Source organism: Cebus imitator, unplaced genomic scaffold (assembly GCF_001604975.1).
Source record: "Cebus imitator isolate Cc_AM_T3 unplaced genomic scaffold, Cebus_imitator-1.0 Scaffold319, whole genome shotgun sequence".
Lineage (NCBI taxonomy): Eukaryota > Metazoa > Chordata > Mammalia > Primates > Cebidae > Cebus > Cebus imitator.
In genome coordinates, this window is record NW_016107634.1 from 871456 (window position 1) to 885097 (window position 13642).

General features: G+C 44.3%; 1 protein-coding gene across 2 annotated transcripts in view; it reads left to right on the top strand.

Annotated features, from left to right (window-relative positions):
- Positions 1–13642, top strand: part of CREB3L2 (cAMP responsive element binding protein 3 like 2) — a 135703-nt gene that overhangs the window by 108667 nt on the left and 13394 nt on the right. The window lies entirely within an intron of this gene.

Consider the following 13642-nt stretch of genomic DNA (forward strand, 5'->3'; position numbering starts at 1 on the left):
ACACAGTAAATGCAAAAGCTGCATTTGAACCCAGGCAGTCTGGCTCTGGAGTCTTTATATGGGAGGAGTATATGGAGATTTATGCCTGGGTCATATACAAGACAAAGGGGTGAAGGTGAGGTTAAGAAGCTGGCTTTTTGGGAGTTTCATCCAGAACGGATGTGTTCGTGTGCTCACACGATGCGTACCTGTGCTGTGACAATGATTTCTTGGTCAGAGAATCCTGTCACCCTGAGTGTTAGAGAGTCAACTAATTCAGCAGAGAAAAATGGACTCACTGGGTAGACAAAAATTTAATCAGATTAAGGGTCAGCGTTAATGCCCAATGACAATTGTGTGAATATTAAGGGATCAGTTTAAATCTCTTTGCATGTTATTTGATAATAACAAATGAATTTAATTCCCATGTCCTGATTCTTCATGGTTTGTTGCTCAAAAAGCAGGCCAATACACACAGAAGCTAAAACTACCGTCAGTGGGATCCCACTGCAATTTCCTCCGCTTTTCTGGAAACCTGTGCTCAGATAGCACTCAGGAACAGTTCACCCCAAGTGCTCTGTAAGACAGACGGCCCAAAGGGAGGAAGTGCCACCAGCCTAGCGTGGCATTCCCTTGGTCTTGTGAGGCAAGGGAGCTGGTTTCGCTGCTCGCCCTTGGCCATTAGTCTCCTGAGGCTTGCTCTTTTTTTTTTTTAATCTCCACTTTCACTCCCCTGCGGGGATTGCCTGGGGCGGCTCTGGTTCTCTGGGTACCGCTCCTCCAGCCAGCACTGTATCCTTGTCTTTAGCATCCTGAGCAGATAGGCGTTACCGCACCCATCCTGGCAGTTGTTCCCGCAGAAACCCCATGTTCATGGGTCGGTGGGGCACATCCTGGCCAGGAACTGGTGAAAATGGGAAGAGCAATCTGTCAAAGACCACCTTGGAGTTTGTGTTGTTTCGTCCTCTGCAGGCTGTCAGGCCTTCCCTTGGCCACATGGGGGCAGCAGAGGCACAGCAGGGATGTGTTGGGGCGAAGTGGGGGTGGGTGAGGGAGAAGGACCTACCGGCCACCTTTCCTGGGAAGAGTCTCCCCTCCCCTCCCCGCCCCTCCCCGCCCCTCCCCTCCCCTCTCCTCGTAGACTGTGCTGATTGATCCCTTCCCTTCCTTTTCTCCTTCCCTCTTTCCCTCCATCCTTCCACATTTTTATTTTTGTTTGCTTGTCTGAATCAGATACCCAAATGTTGTACAGGACCGAGCACAGAAAGGCAACCCCAAGACAAAAGTATGCCAAATTGCAGGGTATTTATTGCCGGTGGCCACGGAGGACTCGCGTCTCTCCAACCCGTGGCCCCCAAAGGAGAGTGTCAAGACCCCTTTATACCCGTAAAAATCACCTTGGGCATGAGGGAGAGGGGCGGGGGGCAGCGGTGAGGGGGTTCCGGACATTCCAGTGGATTCCTGGACGAAGATGGGGTGAGGGGCTCCGGACATTCTGGTGCATTCCTGGGCGAAGATGGGGTGAGGGGCTCCAGACATTCTGAGGGCTAGGGGCCCTTTTTGACATTCTGGTTGTTACTTAAGTGATTCACAAAAGTCAAGATTAGCATTTGTTTACACATTGTCTGGGTAAGGTGGCGATTATAGTCCTTTATTGCTCATTCACATTTGGGTTATAGAGAGCAGTTTAAACAGAAAGCCGAGGTATGGTTGAGGTATGCAGTTTTATAGGGCTTTTTACCATGTCACACAAATAAGGTCCATGTGTTCAAACTGTCTGATATGTCCGTTACATACCTCTTTGTAAGTTCTCTTGCATGCCTCTGCTTGTTATTTAGTAAAGACTGCGTCAGTTGACCTATAGAGCCTTCTGTGGTCTCGGTGTACTTATGATATCCTTGTGGTGTGCGTTAGCACAGTCCTACGCCCACTGCAGACTCTCCTTGGTTTGGTTTTGGTTTTGGGTAAGAAGTCTTCATAGTTTCCACTACACGCTTCCCTCAGAAGGAACATAAAAATCTGTTATTTGGTCCTCAACAATTTATACTTATTGCTAGAGAGATCAATACATTACGGGTTTGAAAGTAGCTTTATAGAATTCAGTCATTTCTCCTCCAGTTATTAGCAGAATATTTTCCTAAAGCAAGACTCTGCATCGTTAATGAACATGAGTGCGCAGGTAACTCCAGGAGATGCTGATTTCATTGTGTTTGGGTATCTACCAGCAGAGGGATTGCTGGGTCATATGGTGGTTCCATTTTTAATGTTTTGAGGAACCTCCACACTGTTTTTCATAATGGTTTCATTAACTTACATTCCCACCAACAGTGCGAAAGGGTTCCCTTTTCTCCGCACCCTTGCCAACCCTTGTCACGTTTTGTCCTTTTTTAATGATTCTGCTAACAGATGTGATGTCACGTGGGGTTTTAATATGCATTTCTCTGAGGACTAGCGGCAGTAAGCACCTTTTCATATACTAGTTGGCCATTTTTATGTCTTCTTTAGAGAAGTGTCTATTCAGGTTCTTTGCCCATTTTTTAAAATTGGGATTTTTAATTTTGCAGTTGAGTTGCATGGGTTCCTTATATATTTTGAATATTAACCCCTCATGGTTTATATGGTTTGCAAACATTTTCTCTCAGTCCCTGGGCTGCCTTTTCATTTTGTTAATGTTTTTGTTGTTGTGCAGACGCTTTTTAGTTTGATATAGTTCTACTTGTTTATCGTATGTTTCAGACTTCAGGAAGATACACATATAATATATGCCCCTTGTAAAAATAATTTAGAAAAAAGAAAAACTAGAATCCTTTCATTCAGAGGTGTCTTTATGTTTTGGAATATTTTATGTGCATGTATTTATATTGTGCATACTTCTTTGTTAAGAACTGTTTCCACATAACCAAACACAGTGGACGTATTCTCATACATTTTTACCGGATCTTTGACTCACCATTAAAAATAATCTACCTTGGCCGGGCAGTGGCTCATGCCTATAATTCCCACACTTTGGGAGGCCGAGGTGGGTGGATCACCTGAGGTCAGGAGTTCGAGACCAGCTTGACCAACATGGTGAAACCCTGTCTCTACTAAAAATACAAAAAATTAGCCAGGCCTGGTGGCAGATGCCTGTAATCCCAGCTACTCAAGAGGTTGAGGCAGGAGAATCACTTGAACCTGGGAGGTGGCGGTTGCAGTGAGCCGGGATCATGCCATTGCACTCCAGCCTGGGCCACAGAGCTAGCCTCCCTCTCAAATAATAATAATAATCTAGCTCATGCTATTAGGATCCGAGCCTTCCCTTGCCAGGGTGATATTACTGAATGTGACCAGGGCTAGCCTAGCCACCTGTTAAAGCAGGGAACATTTTTTTCTGTTTGTTTATGTATTTCATTGTCAGCGTTATTAAGGTATAATTGACAAAATTACATGTTTTTACAGTATACAATGTAACAATTTGCTGTATGTGTGTGAAATGATTATCACAGGCTAATTAACACATCTGTCACTTCACATAGTTACTTTTTTTCTTTTTCTTTTTGATGCACATACTTAAGAGCTACTTTCTTACCACATTTCAAGTATATCATATGGCATTTTTAATTATAGTCACCATGCTGTAAGAAGATCCTCAGAATGTATTTACCTTATAACTGAAAGTTTGTTCTTTGACCAATTCCCCTACTCCCAGCCCCTGGTGACCACCTTTCTATTCTCTTGTTTCTATGAGTTTGAATTAAAATTTTTTTTTTTAGATGTAAGTGATATCAAATATTTGTCTTTGTCTGGCTTATTTTACTTGCAAAGAGGGCAAGTTTGTTGATGTTCCTCCCTCCTTGGCCTCCTTCCCTTGACTCTCAGGAGCCCAATGGCTCCTTCCATTTCTTCTGCCTCTCCTCGTGGACTACACGTTTATGGTAGTAATGGCTGGCAATGGATTTGTCTGTGATCTTCCCACAGATAATTGTAGCAGGGACTTCCTAAGGTCATAATATTTAAGACCAGTAGCTTTTAATGTATTTTGACTTGAGAGGGAAAGAAATAAAAGCAGGGCTGCTGCCGCTGAAACAGGGGAAATGGACCTGGAGTTCCTCTGACTGCTCTTCCCCCTTTCTCTCTGTCTCTTGCCAAGGCCTCGGTGGTACTCAGAGAACACCACACTAACCAAAATGAGTATGATGTGAGCATTGGCGCTGCCCTGCTCTAGGGCCAGCCATGGGGGGCTGGTGATTGGGGTGCTGGGCAAGGGAAGACTTTGAGGTCCTTTACTCCCATTGCCCCATGCAGGTGATCAGTGTTTGAGCTGTGTGCAGGGCTGGGGGGCTGAGGAATGCATACCTGTGTGTGTGTTCCTGTCGATGCTTCTCATATTATCATCCTTCAGAGGCAGTTGGACAGAGCAGAACCACTTTGGCCCCTGTAATCTCAGCACTTTGGGAGGTTGAGGTGGGCAGATCACGAGGTCAAGAGATCGAGACCATCCTGGCCAACATGGTGAAACCCCGTCTTTACTAAAATACAAAAATTAGCTGGGAGGGTGGCGTGTGCCTGTAGTCCCAGTTACTCGGGAGGCTGAGGCAGGAGAATCACTTGAAGCAGGAGGCAGAGTTTACAGTGAGCCGAGATCGCGACACTGCACTCCAGCCTGGTGACAGAGTGAGACTCTGTCTCAAAAACAAAAACAAAACTACAAAAAACAACAGAAGTAGAACAATTTTGAAAAGTGAACAGGATCCTGGGTCACCAGACATGGAGGGTGCAGAGGCCTTGGGGGCCATTTTTTCATATGGCATAGCATGGCAAAGAATGTGAGTAGCTGTTTCATCATTGACCAAATGAAAGAAAATGATGCCTCTTTACTTTTTACCACCCATCGATACCCCACAGGGGACTTTCCCATTTATCCAGATGAAAATGTGTGCTCAGATTATGAGTCAGTCTGGTTTTTTTTTTTTTTTTTTTTTTTTTTTTTTTTTTTTTTTNTTTTGTACTGGACCCAGCAGCAGCCACTTAGCCTGTTATTGATTTCTAGGTGAAAAGACCTTTTATCTGAGCTATGGAAACTGGAAGAGGACAGGCCTGGGAGGGGAAGATGAGGAAGTCCTCTTCATCTTTCTTCATCTTTTGTCTCGGAGCCTCTCAGAACAGAGCTGAAGTCGTGTGAAAGCACCCTCACACTTCCTTTGCTGAGGTGATGCGCTAATTGCATGCTATCAGGAAACGTGTAAGAGGGGAGTGAGATGGTGTCCCAGGGGGCCCTTCTTCCTGTGCTCCATCAAGAATTAGATTTTCACTTTCCGGTGTTTGGGCAGTGCCCGTGTGTGGCTGCTGGAGAATTCTTCCAGCTTATCTGGGCGAATGCATCTCTATAAGCCATAAGCTCTCTGGATGGCCCCACCCTGGTCTCATCCCTGAGAAATCTTGTCATTTTTTTCCCCACTGGTATAGTTTTCTTCTGCACGAGTAATGTGCATACACTGCCCGGCCCTGAGTTTGAGGTGTTTTTGTCTCAGCTTGCTCTATTTATTCCTTATTTTGTTCTCAGGCTTCTTTTGGGCTGTGAGCAACAGCCTTTCTCCTTGAGCATGGATTTATAGCATCATAGGAGCTTAGACTTGAAATACACCTTAGATATCATTGTATTGAACTGCTCATTACTTCATTTTACAGAAGGAGAAACTGAGGCCCAGTGGGGTTAAAGTTCAGCTCAACGTTTAGAGGTAGAATGGGGATGAGAACTCAGTCCCTTAACTTTTGAACTGGCTCTTACTTTGGTTTTTCTTGCTGCTATGCCTCTTGCTCCTTCAAGGACCTTGCCCCAGCAAGAGCCAACTTTAGACCCGGACACATGGGCCCTTGATTTGGGCCCATTGTTTTAGAGGGCCCTGTGCTGGCTCTCCTTAGCCACGTCCCCCTCCACGGGATGTGTAATTGGCAGGGCCAAAGGGACGCGTCCATCTGGAGCTCTCACCCTAGCCTTCTAGAACTTACCCTGCTACCTGGGATCCTGGAATTCCCTGTCCAAAGGTCTTAGTTCATTTCCAGGGCCTATGTGGACTTCTACCCAAAATCTGTTCTCTGAAGGGCAAACCTGGTGACCAGCAGGCACCCCTGAAGCCAATGGGGTAGACAGAGACAGCTCTTTGTGAGAGATACATCTGGAGTTTGAACCAGGGCTGGTGTGTGCATGACATCCTTCACAATATATCAGGTCTGGGATTCAATTTAGGCTTATTTATAGAAGACATGAGATTCCTGGGTCAGAGACAAAGGACTTTATTGCTCAGCAGGCAGTGTGAACAGCAGCATATATGTATCGGTTCTCCTTGTCCCCAGGTGTGAGGACAGATCCAGGTAGATGCTGTGCTCTTAGTGGGGATTATGTCACAGCTAAGGAACCTTGAGCTTGGAGAATCCACTGCTTTTATAGCAAGCAATCAATAAGCCTGCTTCTTGCCCAGAGAGAGACATTACCTCATCTGTCCAGGTTCCCACCTTCATAACAACCTTGAGAAGTGGCCCATCATAAAAGAGCAGTGAGAATCTTTCCATCTTGGCATCCCCAGCAGAATGTGTAGAACACAAGAAGACCCAGGAGACTGTCTCTCTCCAATGGTGTGGATCAGGCTGAGGCCTGGGGTAATTCTGCTTCTACTACCACATTTTGGCAAGCAGTCCTGGGAAGTCCAAGAATTCTAGTTCAAACCTGGCCATAGAGGGAGCTGGAAGGAGCGGGTGTTGGGTTGCTTGGCTTGGAGTAAGACAAGGAGGAACCTTAAGATGTGTGACATGTGGGCTTCGTGTTTTTTTTTTTTTTTTTTTTTTTGAGACAAAGTCTCTCCCAGGCTGGAGTGCAGTGGCGCCATCTGGGCTCACTGCAACCTCTGCCTCCTGGGTTCAAGCGATTCTCCTGCCTCAGCCTCCTGAGTAGCTTGGATTACAGGTGCGCACCACCATGCCCAGCTAATTTTTTGTATCTTTAGTAGAGACAGGGTGTCACCATGTTGGCCAGGCTGGTCTCGAACTGCTGACCTCGTGATCCACCTGCCTCGGCCTCCCAAAGTGCAGGGGTTACAGGTGTGAGCCACTGCGCCTGGCCATGTGGGCTTCATTTGTACACTTCCCCCAGACCTCCCAGAAGTAAGGGACATGCTTGCCTGACATCTATCTCTATTGTTATCAGAAGTACGAATTCCTTAATCTTTCTCTTTGACCTTCCTCTTAGCGATAGCCTTCCTCTCTAACTCTACTTTTTCTTGTTCTTGAAAATCTCTATATGATTCCTGTGAAAGGTCTTTCCAGCCAAGTCTCCGGGTTTTGACTGGATTCTGGCTCTCCTGGTCTGTTTGTTTAACCCACACAGCTGTGTCTGTTTGCACTCATTTTGTGTATTTGTTCTCTACACACTATTATGGTTTTCTGTGTGTGGGCTCATCTCTTCTCTCTTAGACTGACAATAACTGGCTGAACCCACCCCCAGCTGCACACAGACAAGCTATATGAGGACTGATAAGTGACCCACGATACTCTACTGTACCCTTTCACTTTGGTTTAGTTCACTCTTCGTTTCTCCATTATCTCTAACTTCTGGTTGTGTGAAGAGTATGAACATTCTTTTCACGTGAAAGTGTTTCAAACTTCAAAGGATTATTGGGTACTAAACTAAGTTCCCCAGAGAGATTAGAAGGCATTTTAGTGTAATTTAAAGTTCAAAATTCCACAGCCCCAATTTTTGTTCCTTGGCCAAGTTTTGTTCCTGGGCCAGTAGGTAATACAGCATTTCAGAAATGCCCTCTGGCTTCTGCAAAATAAAGAAGCCTCTTGTAGACTAGCAATTAGGAAGAAGAAGGAGAAAATTCATATGCTTTTTTTTTTTTTTTTTTCATTTAGGCCACAGCTCCATGAACAACCTCCAAAGCTTAAATAAAAGGCCATAAACCTATAGGGATTTACTCAAAGTTTAGGAGTTTGAGCTGATATGGTTATCTTTTGTGTATGACATATTTAGTGTTTAAATGTGTTTGAGATTGTTCGTGATTTCCCTTAAATATCCTCATGAAATGTGTAGAACTTGTAATTATTGACATTGTATACCACCACCTCCCCTGCCCCCCACCTCACGACTTTGAGGTAGAGGTTTCAGCTGTAGGACACCTCTCCTCACCTCAGAACCTCCCAGTCAGTAACTCTAGATGACTCAGGTGGGCCAGGAAGGGATTCAGGTGGGATTTTGCCTTAGAAGGATGTGGATGCTCATCTCTTCCATCATGAGGCCACCTGATCTTCACTTGAGTTTTGTTTTTCTGACATGGAATCTCGCTGTCACCCAGGCTGGAGTGCAGTGGCGTGATCTTGGCTCACTGCAACCTCCACCTTCCAGGTTCAAGTGATTCTTGTGCCTCAGCCTCCCAGGTAGCTGGGACTACAGGCACACGCCAGCACATCTGGCTAATATTTGTATTTTAGTAGAGACAGGGTTTTGCCATGTTGACCAGGCTGGTCTTGAACTCCTGACCTCAAGTGATCTGCTCACCTCGCCTCCCAAAGTGCTGAGATTACAGGCGTGAGCCACTATGCCTGGCTAAGTTTTGTGGTTTGTGTGTGTGTGTCTCACTGTGTGTGTGTGTGTGTGCACATGCGTGCGCGTGCATGAGTGTGCGCTAGATAAGTGACACTCAGGCTTTTTTGATTGTACAATTATTTTACATTTTATGCAGTATAAATGGCACACCAGACATATCACATGAACATGTACGTATACATCATCCACCTAACTAATATGAATGCCTCACAAATTGATAGTTCTTTACTGCAAACAATGCCCTCAATATTGTGTATTCTTTTTGATTCCATTTCATTAAAAACATACACCAGTCACAACCCAATTGATTTCACAAACCCATTAATGGTTTATGATTTGAAATTTGGAAATTACTGCTCTAGGTACTTCCCTAAGGCTGTGAAAAAATTCCTTCATCTCTCAAGGAGGCTGATTTACCCAAGGAATAGTTCACACACACACACATATGTGTACATACCCATACATGCATCTGCACATACCATATCGCAGAGAGTTCCATTTCTGAGATTTGTTATAAGATTTGATGAAAGTATGTCTACAGGCAGGGCCTAATTCGAAGCTCCCAACACAGCAAGTAATTGGGAAGCACCACTTTTTTTTTTTTTTTTTCCTGGTCCTGGTTTCTGACTCCAGTGGGAAACTGTTCCTGAATGTGCAAAGCCTAACATTCAATAACTGTATGACTGTTCTCATTCTTTCTTTCATAAATAAGGAAACACACACAAAAAGCAAAATTAAGCCAAATACAAAGAAAACATGAGACTGTTGATGCATTTCCCAGTTATTGTAAGATTGTGTCTCCCACTCTTGGATGCTTCTGAATGTTTTGCCCAATTTCCTTTGATGTGCCTCCCAAGATACAGGGTGATGGTTTATTTTGGGCAAGGCTGGCAGCTGCTTTCGACTGCTCTTTTGCAGGAACTGCATGAGGATAGCCACTGAGTTTATTTTTACATCTCACCACAGGACAAAATCCACGTTTTTCAATCAAGTGTTGGACACTCCAATTTAACAAGTTGTGAAAAATCTGTTGGCCCAGATAAACGTCTGCTAAGAGTATTCCTTTCTCTAAATTAAGATCTTGTTCCCGGAAGCCCAAGAATTCATTAAGGCCATAATTAACCAGGATCGCTGATGATTTAAAATACAATAATAAAGAGGAAGTTTATACCGTGCTTCGAAGGCACCGTTGGATCTGTCCTGTGGTTGACTTTTTATAGCTGTAGTTTAAAAATAACTTTTCCATTTCATCTGCTGGCTGCCTTTTCTCCACCCAGCCCTTCATGTAAGTAGGGTGGGGGCGGTCATCCAGGCTCCCACTGCTGCAGGCAGTAACATCTGTCTCAGTGACATCAGAGAAGTGCCACATCATCTCAAACCAACATACCAGTTATGAGGTCACAGGCTTTCCCATGAAAGCGGCTGGCCTCATCTGTCATCAGTGAAAAGAGACAGCAAGCACTCTTCAAAGACGTATTTGCTTCAGGAAACCCAGAGGTACCCTGGGACAGGATATTCTCTTGTTACTCTGTTAGCTGACGTGGTCAAGGGAATTCATCTGAGTAGCTGCGTAAGCTCGGAACCTAACTTGATTAAAGGCACATAGCAGTCAGCCTCTGATTGAAACTCAGGTGTCTCTGCCTTTAGAGCCATTCCTCCTGTTCTGATATATATGCATCAGCTTAGCAATTCTAAAGGCATCTCATTTGCTTTTTTGGTTTTTGACAGAGGGACAGGTTTTATATTTTCCATTTTTCTAAATAAAGCCCAGCCTTGACTTCCTGTCACCTTAACTAGGCAAGGAGTACCGTTGATTCTTTTATCTATTATCTGCATTTTGTCTTTGGTGTACCCAGAGAAAATGCCACATGATATTTATTTGCCCTGATGTTTTTATTTCTGTCATTGTTACTGAAATTTTGTTAGTATGCATCTCCTTGCTGTTGGAATGGGTTTTATTGTGGCTCTTCCGTCTGTGGCTTAGTCTCTTTTAATAGTAATATTTTCATATTTTGGCTGGGTATGGTGGCTCACACCTATAATCCCAGCACTTTGGGAGGCTGAGGCAGGTGGATCATCTGAGGTCAGGAGTTCGAGACCAGCCTGACCAACATGGAGAAACCCTGTCTCTACTAAAAATACAAAATTAGTCTGGGCATGGTGGCACATCCCTGTGTAATCCCAGCTACTCAGGTGACTGAGGCAGGAGAATTGCCTGAATCCGGGAGGTGGAAGTTGCAGTGAGCCAAGATCCTGCCATTGCACTCCAGCCTGGGCAACAAGAGCAAAACTCCATCTCAAAAAAAAAAAAAAGTAATATTTTCTTATTTAATGGTAAACATATCTCTCAGTTGGGCTGGTGTCAATATAATGTTAACATCAGTGGAGTTAAGAAAAAATGACTTAACTAAGATATCCTTTATTATTAATTTTAGTGGGTTATTGATTAGGACACCATGCTGTGCCACGTTGGAATGTACAGAAGCTATGGGATCAGATGGGTTTTGGTTTACATCTCAGATCTTCTACTTATTAGTTACTTGACTTTGAGATGATTGCTTAGTATTTTAGTGTATGTAGTTCCTGGAACTCAAGTAGCAGGCATTCAATACTCTATCATTGTCCATTTTCTTTTTTTATGATGAAAGAAGTGTTTCTGTTGTGTGAACGTGCATGGATTTCCCAAACTGTATTGGATCGTAGAAGTCTGGATTTGGAGGATGACTGAGCGAATCCACCTCCCCCTGGTGAAAGACCTTGGCGTGCTGATGGCTGAGGCCTTGCTTGTGTTGTCATTTTCACCATCAGCTCCGTTTACTTTCTCCGGCGCCAGCAGGAGGAGCAATGGCAAACAGCACATTATTAGTCACTGTTGCACTTGCCACCAACATTTCCAACTAAAAATATGTATTTTAAACTACATGTTTGCTCATCTTAAAGAGTTAGATTATAAACTGTTAGAAATCAGGGACTATTAAACAACCATTTTCATTTGCAGTGGATTCAGAATATGATCGTCTTGAGTTTGGAAAGGATGTGTCCGTGAATGCCAAGCGAAATGCTGTGCAGTTAGGAAACACGAAGCCTTCCCTGCCTTCTCCAGCCATTCTTAAATGGTCCTTTTTCCAAAGCTGTAGCACTTTACACCTGCAACTGGGGAAAGTGGGATTCCAGTTTGAGCCTAAGATATGCTGTCAGTGGGCTTGAGGTATATCTGGCCTGCTGAAAGTCTGTTTTCAGGAGGCACTGGAGAGCCTCCTAGGAGACGATTCATCTTAGGGAAAGAGGGCACCGGGCCCAGAGATCTCAATCAGAAGTGGGAAGGGAGGACTGATTCCAAGTATTGTGTGGAGTTTTTTAAAAGCTATTCATGCTCTAAGGACCAGGCAAAGGGTAGGGGATGGGCAGGGAAGGAAGTGTGGGCTGACTGCAGGTCAGTAGGGATTATGGGGAAAAAAATGGAAGTGGTAATTTCCCTTCCAATAACAGCTGAAGACTTTGGAGCCAAAGTAACATGCTTTGGTACCAGCTGGAAAGGTACTGTCTGACTGAAGCCTGGGTGGAAAAATGTTACCCACCCATGCCCAGAGCATAGTGAACCTTCAGCACCTTGAGGCCACCAGCTTATAGGCAACAGGAGTGCCAGTGGAAAACTGAGGTACCCAGCAAAAGTGGCTCATACCTGTCATTCCAGCACTTCGGAAGGCAGAGGTGAGAGAATTGTTTGAGCTCAGAAGTTCCAGCCCAGCTGGGCAACAAAGTGAGAGACTCCGTCTCTATAAAAAATTAAAAACCTTAGCTGGGCATGATGACTCACACCTGTATTCCCAGTTACTCAGGAGGCTGAGGCAAGAGGATTGATTGAGCCCAGGAGGTTGAGGCTGCAGTGAGCTGTGATTGCACCACTGCACCCTAGCCTGTGCGACAGAGCAAGACTTTGTCTCCGAAAAAAAGAAACAAAAAGGAAAAGAAAATAGCACCTGAATACGTTTAAATATAAACCAGCTCTAAACTACATCACTTCAAGAAGTAGCTCTTCAGCAGGCCAAGGGAGCAAGAGGCTGCTTTTCATAGCTTAGCAGACAGGAGAGACCCAGTCTTCTACCGTGGAGAGTAGTTGGCAGTAAGAGGAAAGGGTTTGTGCCGTGTGGTCTTATCTGTGGGCTTACCCTTAAATTTGCCCTGGGACTTCCAAGAAATATCAGCAGGGAGAACCCATCAAGGGCTTTGGGGCTGGCATTACAGGTGGTGGACAGTCAAATATATGCTATGGCCAGCAAAATCTCGGCGTGAGAATGAATGCACACTCAGGAAGTGGCTGTGTAGAAGGAAAAGGCAGCTGTGTGGGTAGGTAGGAAGGGCGTTTTCTGGGGAAGTCCTGGGAGAACAGAGAAAAAGTTCGATGAGGAAGGAAAGGTGCTGCATCACAGAACCATTTAGCTGCAAACTTCCTTTAAGTAGAATTTAAAGTAATCATGCTGTTGAGTATTTCTCAGCATTAAGTAAGCATACAGAATGCTTTTAAAGAAAATAATGCTGGGCGCAGTGGCTCATGCATGTAATTCTAGCACTTTGGGAAGCAGAGGTGAGAGGATTGTTTGAGCTCAGAAGTTCTAGACCAGCTGGGCAACAAAGTGAGAGACCCTGTCTCTACAGAAAACAAAAAAAATAAAATGAAGTGAAAACTTAGCTGGGCATGATGACTCAGGCCTGTATTCCCAGCTACTCAAGAGGCTGAGGCAGGAGGATTGCTTGAGCCCAGGAGGTTGAGGCTGTAGTGAGCTGTGATTGCACCACTGCACTCCAGCCTATACGACAGAGCAAGACTTTATCTCCAAAAAAAGTAAAAGAAAAGAAAATGGTACTTGAAATACATTTAAATACAAACCAGGTCTAAACTACACGCAATCATATATAACCAGAAACAAACAAAAATGTACAATTAAGTACAAAAAAGATCTTCACATTAAATAGAACTTAAATTAGTGATATTAATTCATGGAATGAATGATTTTGTGTTGCTTAAATTAAAATCACTATACCTGGGAAAAATGTCATGTAGATGGAATCACATAGGAATTTTTT